Genomic DNA, 6,421 nt, shown 5'->3' with positions numbered 1-6,421 from the left:
ATATTTGTTAATTGGATACCCAAACAAAACTATTTCTCTATTGGGTCCCTATAAATTGAACATTTATTACCCAATCATCCCTTGCCTTAAAATCTTCTTTTCAATCATAAAAATTAAGAAAAACAAATCTCAAAAAAATTTCAATCATTTGTAAATATCCAAAATAATTTAAAATGATTCTCAATCGAGTTTTAAATTATAAATTACCAAGTCGAACTGTAACATCACGCCAGTTTTAATAACTATTATTACAATAATCATGGTATAAAGATATTGATATCCACCGTCTAAATGGTTTATTATGTAATGGTTGGCCTTATACAAATGCTTCATATATATATATATATATATATATATAAAGCCATTGATTATAGCTAATTAACAAATCCATATGAATTAATCAAAAAATTTGGAAAGCTAACAGATTTAATGCTAGCAAACTCATGACAGAATTAAAACATAAATACAGGTTTAAGGACCGGAGAAAAATTATATTAAATAAGAAAGAGTAGACTAATAAAATTACAGTACAAATTAAAAAAGAACCCTAATGATGGGTCCGAATAATCCAATTATCACAAAACTAGCTAGGACTACTTATTTGAGCTCGTTTTCATCAAGAGTGAAGCATGAACTAGGTGTGGTAGCATCATAGTTTCTTCAAGAAGATGGAAAGGAAAACTTCCCCTTGCAATCATCAATCAAGATCGAGCCTTTCAATGCTGTGATCATCTAAGTTGAAAACACCGATCGAGGTCCTTGCCTTCACCATATTAATTTGTTTTTCCAATCAAAGTTTGACGCATTGTCATCAGCAGAGTGTATAGCAATCCTGTTCAGATACTGGAAGCCAGAAGTGAACAGAGAGAAGGAATCATTAAGAGCCAAAAACATTGCATGGTAACCTAACATTTGACAGGTTCCCATGTTTGTTGCTCGCAATTCAACTTGTAGATAGTTGTTGGGAAAACTAGGGACAACTAACCGGATCAATACAGCGGAATACAATTCACAATTCACAAGTCCCAATTCTTTTTTCCTCTTTATGCAGTAAAAACAGAATCAAACAATGAACAAATATAATGCAACAATCACACAAATTAACGCCAAGATTTTTACGTGGAAAACCCGATGCGGGAAAAACCACGGGACCGGAGTCCACCAAAAAACTTCCACTATCACAAATAATGGGTTCACAATTGTTCTTCCTCATATTCAACTAAGGGCTACAACAAATATATCATCAAGAACAACTTATTCTCGGATTACAACAAGATTAAAGAGAGTAATGTTAGAGAAAAGCTCACAACACTGACAGCCCCGTTTTCTGTCAAAACGACCAGCTTCCACACCACCAATCTTCAATCCAACCGTTCAGAATGAAGAGTAACATGTCTAGAAGCTGCTGTCCAAATCTCAGCCCGATCCAACGGTGAACGAACTGGAAATCGAAGAAAGAAGACAGACTGCTCTGCTGCCTCCTCTTCTTTCTTTCTCTCGGTTTTTCTCTGCTCTCTCGTTCAAATTTGTTCTCCCTCTCTCTCGTCTGCCTTCTACAGTGGCAGACACATTTAAATTAAAGAGGCAGCCAGCTGCCTCTCTTCTTGATTAATGTGGTGGTCCCCTCATCACATGGTGCGGGACCACACACAACAATAGTGTTGTAAGGAAGGGCATTCAACCGATCGATCTTCATCCGGCTGTAGAAGCATGCCATCTTGATTCTTGAGCAACATGAAGAGCAAAGAACGTCATAAACACCAGCAAAAGATCTCATGATCACTCCACTGGGTAACTTTTATCCTGTACAAAGAAGGGTTTCTTCTCAAAAATAACTTCCATGTGGCTTTTCTGGGCAGAAAGATGTTCTCATTTATCTAAGGCTTCTATTAGTAGAAGCATAAAATTTTGGGTGTTCACCCAACCCAGGGGTTGAAGGCCCGGGTAACAGGTTGATTCGTACGAACCAGGTTCAGGGTCACTAGGTTGGCCAAGATTTATGAAAGGAAACTTCCCCAGCTGAATCCATGGTGGCTGTAACATAATACGAAGAAGATTGCCCTGTCAAGTGTGGGGATGAGGAAAAGGCATTCTGTATCACCGGAAGGCTTTCAAGAATACCCCAAGCATGAAAATATTTAGCATGGTAGCATCGGAGGAAAGGGAGACAAACATTCTATCAGCGAAGGCAAACCAGCCGGGAGAAGAACAGACTAAAGAGGGGTTATCTGGAAGCCAACGATATACACATACCATGCTTCTTGTGCATAATGCTCCTGTATCCAAGGCTGTAGAAGGAAAAGACATCGACCTCGACACCATTTTCCAGCATTTCTCCATGTTCAACATGGAACTAATAGTAAAGCAGTAATAGTTTGCTTTCTGATTTATGAATTATTCACATGTCGAAGTATGCCACCCCACTCTCTTGAACACCTGAAAGTCTCGAATCAAAAACTGAGTACCGGTAGATAATGTTGATTTCTAAGACTAAAGCACCTTACTGAACTCACATGCCACCATCAAGGACTACCCAACAAAAGTAGTGGGGGAAATTGCTCTTACAATCACCTAGATCAAACCTCTCAATGTTTCTATCACCCAGGGCTGAAGATTCCCCAAATCCTTGCTTCCATCAAGCTCATCAGCAAAGCATGTAGAATCTTCCAACAAGGCATGATCACCTGGACATTTATGTAGCTCAAAATGTAGCTTGTAAACATCAAAGTCAGGAGGAGCAACGAATCTTTTAACCATCAACAGATCGATCACTGGAGCACTCCACCAAATAACTTGCATCATGCCATTTGAATTTTGTTTCTCTTTCGTGCATAAAAAAGTTCTTGTTGTTTTTAAATTAAAATTATTTTTTGTTTAAAGAATTTAAATTAGTGTTATTTTAGGTATTTTTTATGATTTTAATGCTCTACTGCAAAGATACAAAAAAATATTTTGTTAAAAAACACATTACACTGTATTAGCTACAATATCACTATTATTATTTTTCTCCTGTTTTAAAAATAGAAGGACAGGCAAAAAGAGGAACATAGATGTTACATAAATATCAGTTAAGTTACGATTCATTAATATTCCATTATTAAGTTATAAAAATTATCAATTTGATTATTTATAATTTCTGTAATAAAACATCAAAGAGCAACATTTATTACAGTGTTTTCAACTATGGTTAATTTTGAACTATACCTCTGAGAATGCTGTACCTAGACCAAGCATTAAGAAATTGTTTGACTTTGTGGTTTATCTATGTTTTTTAAAAATATTAAATTTTTTAGTTTTAAATTAATATTTTTTTGTGTTTTTTTATCATTTTTATACAGTAATATAAAAAATATTTTAATATATTTTTAAATAAAAAATACTTTAAAAATAAACTTCCATCACATTTTCAAACAAACTTTCTAAATCAGTTGATTCATATCCAATATTTAAAGAATCAAATCCTAAAATTATACTTACTTCTGGGACCAAAAAATAATGCTTAGGCTGTAATTATCAATATATTTAAAAGAAAAGAGAAATGATGTAGTAGCTATTTTAGGAAAACATATATTTTTCTATTTTATTTTTTTATTCTTTATTGTGATGTTTTTCTAGTTTTTTATATTTAAATGGAATATTTTTTTCTAGTTTATTTTTTTTAATCAATATTTTCATAGTCTTCTAGTTTTTTTATATATAAAAAGTTGTAATAATTCTTGGGAAGTGTAGATATAAATAAATAAAAATTAAATATTTTAATTATTTATATCCTTGTATTTATGGTGTTTTTTGTTATTTAAATATTTCTTCGTTCCTTCCTGTGTTGTAAAATTTAAAAAGTATTTTTTAAATAAAAAAATATTCTTATCCCTTCTTATTAATTCATAAATATTTTTTTTTCATCCCATAATATCTATATTTCTCATACTATAAATATAGCTTAATACTAAATATTTTTTCCTAGCAATCAAGATATGAACAACAATACAATAAGGATACTTTAGTCAAACTCCACCAAAACTCCTAATTAACAAACACGGTAGCCTAGAGTTCCAGCCTTGGTGTTTGATGTGTTAGATGATGGATGATCGATTCTATATTTATTATAATTTAATTAATATCCGTAAATGAATCAATAATACATTGTTTTTTTTTGTAGTTTAATGTGGGTGTCCGGGCTAGCTTGCGCGTACCTCGACTAATCTCACGGATCCTGAAGTTAACGACCATGTAAGCCTCCAGTGGCCATCATATGAGCAACCACAGGGTTCGAACCTGAAACCATAAAAGGAGCAAACCTCTTAGTTCCAAGCTCTTACCATTGAGCCACCACCTAGATAATTATTAATAATACATTGTTGAAGTTTCACGTACAGGCCTGAATTTCTTGTCATGAAAAAAAAATTACTGTAAATTCTACAAGTCAAAATGCATCATTGAAATTTACCCAGGCCCCAAAAGGTTAACAAAATTTGAAATCCATAAAGCTAAATCCAAAATCAAAATTTATTTTATTTACAAAGAAAACAAACCCAATAATTTGTATTTATGTCGAAGTAATTTCTCTGTATGCGACTCTCTCCCCCTCTCTATCTGCAGTCTCCAAACAAACACAGGTCAAAACAATTCACACTTAGAGAGAGTACAGCAAGGGCAGAGAGAGAGAGAGAGAGAGGCCCATTTCCGTGTTTTCTCTTTGTAGGTACGTTTTAAAGCTATCTCTTTTATCCAGGACCTTCACGGCACAAAACCCATTCGGCCTATTTGTGTGTTCTTTGCATTTTAAAGGGTTTAAATTTTAGGTTCTGGGTCACAATTCTCAAGTCAAAAACAAAATAACAGGCTTTGGAGAGAATTACAGTTTGTGTTTTGTTTTAAGGTGTTTGGCTGCTCAGAAATTTTAGGTTCTGGGAAAGAGAGGGAAAGTGAGTGAAAGTTTCGAAATTTTTTACTGTTTGTGTTTTGTTTTGACGTGTTTGGCTGCTCAGAAATTTTAAAAACAAAATAACAGCCTTTGGAGAGAATTACAGTGAAAATAAAAGAGAAAAGAGACAAAAGAAAGGAAAGGAAAAAAACAAAGAGTCACCTGAGCTACATTGTCACGTTCCGCCTCCCATGAAAGCCCTCACCGAGCCACTTTCAATGCCACCAACAATGGCGGTATTCTAACATGTAAGGAAGTTGCATGCTCAACCAAACCACGACAGCTTACTTTGAATTTGTTTGGAAATGCTATTCAAATCATATTTTTAAAAAATTTTATTTTTTAAATTATTTTTATATATATATTTTTATATCGTTTTGATATGCTGATTTTAAAAATAAATTTTAAAAAATAAAAAAAATATTATTTTAATATATTTCCAAATAAAAAATACTTTGAACCGCAACCGTTACAATAATCTCAAACAGGCATTTTATACGCTGGAGCGTGGGTGAGTTTCCCACGCCGGTCAATCTTTCACTCTCCAATCTCCATTCATTTTAGCCTCCTGTATTTTTTTTAGTTTCAAACTCGGTCCTTAAAACCTTAATTGTTTTAGATCAATGTTATTTCTATTTTTATTTTGCTAAATTAAACATTAACCGACATAATACCCCACATCGACGGGTGAGGATTAGATAGCTAGCCTTATTAGTAGTGTTGATTGCTGACTTGTCAGGCGCGTTTTGGGGAGCCGACCTCACTAGCTGTTTGGTTGTGCTGACAAGGTCATCATGCTCCTTAAGGGGAGTAGATTGTAATATCTCACATCGGCGGATGAAGATTAAGTAGGTGGCCTTGTTAGCAATGCTGGTTGCTGATTTGTCAGACGCGTTTTGGGGTCAGGCGTAGTTACCAAAAACAAATCTGTGAAGACCGGTAATGTCTAAAACAGACAATATATAACAGGTCGGGCCGGACTATTACAACCGAGCTCCATAATTTTTCTCGGTGTTACGGGATTCTCATATCTAAGCAACCGAAACAAATTATTAAGTCCAATCTCAAATAAATTCGATATAAAATAATTAGATATAAAAAAGTTGGTAAAAAAAAAATAGACATTTTCCTTGCTCATACAATCCAATCACTAATGGTAAAAAAACTTAAGCGATTGAATATTTTTCTAAGCTTTAAATTTCGTCTCTAAAACTTTAATTATTTTAAATTAATAAATTCAAATTTTAGATAAGACCAAGCATTAACCAAACAATGTAATATTTCCTCAACATATTGAAATTCTCATGCGTAGATATGCAAAATAAATCATTAAGCCCGGATACAAATAAACGCAGTGTTAAAAAGCTCATGTCATAACTAAATCTGAGTGTCCAAAAAGAAAAAAAAAAACTGAAACAGAGAGAGAGAGAGAGAGATCACTGCAGAACACTATTACAATTGATCTCTCTACTCTACTGGGCTAAAATCATTGTTTTG

At 33.6% G+C, this 6,421-nt stretch overlaps 2 long non-coding RNA genes across 2 annotated transcripts; both read right to left on the bottom strand.

The window, feature by feature from the left end:
* Nucleotides 1-464: 464 nt before the first annotated feature.
* LOC127905119 (uncharacterized) lies at nt 465-2,083 on the bottom strand. Its single transcript, XR_008058834.1, has 2 exons — nt 1,308-2,083; nt 465-843 (listed from the first exon to the last, which is right to left on the bottom strand). It is a non-coding gene; the product is annotated as an uncharacterized LOC127905119 (long non-coding RNA).
* Nucleotides 2,084-4,085: 2,002 nt separating this feature from the next.
* Nucleotides 4,086-5,149, bottom strand: LOC127905049 (uncharacterized). The gene is made up of 2 exons (XR_008058704.1): nt 5,087-5,149; nt 4,086-4,275 (listed from the first exon to the last, which is right to left on the bottom strand). It is a non-coding gene; the product is annotated as an uncharacterized LOC127905049 (long non-coding RNA).
* Between the last annotated feature and the right edge of the window lie 1,272 nt (nt 5,150-6,421).

This window comes from Populus trichocarpa, chromosome 3, assembly GCF_000002775.5.
Source record: "Populus trichocarpa isolate Nisqually-1 chromosome 3, P.trichocarpa_v4.1, whole genome shotgun sequence".
In the NCBI taxonomy this organism is placed as follows: domain Eukaryota; kingdom Viridiplantae; phylum Streptophyta; class Magnoliopsida; order Malpighiales; family Salicaceae; genus Populus; species Populus trichocarpa.
Note: the sequence above shows the minus strand (reverse complement) of the source record. Positions and strands in the feature narration are given on the sequence as shown.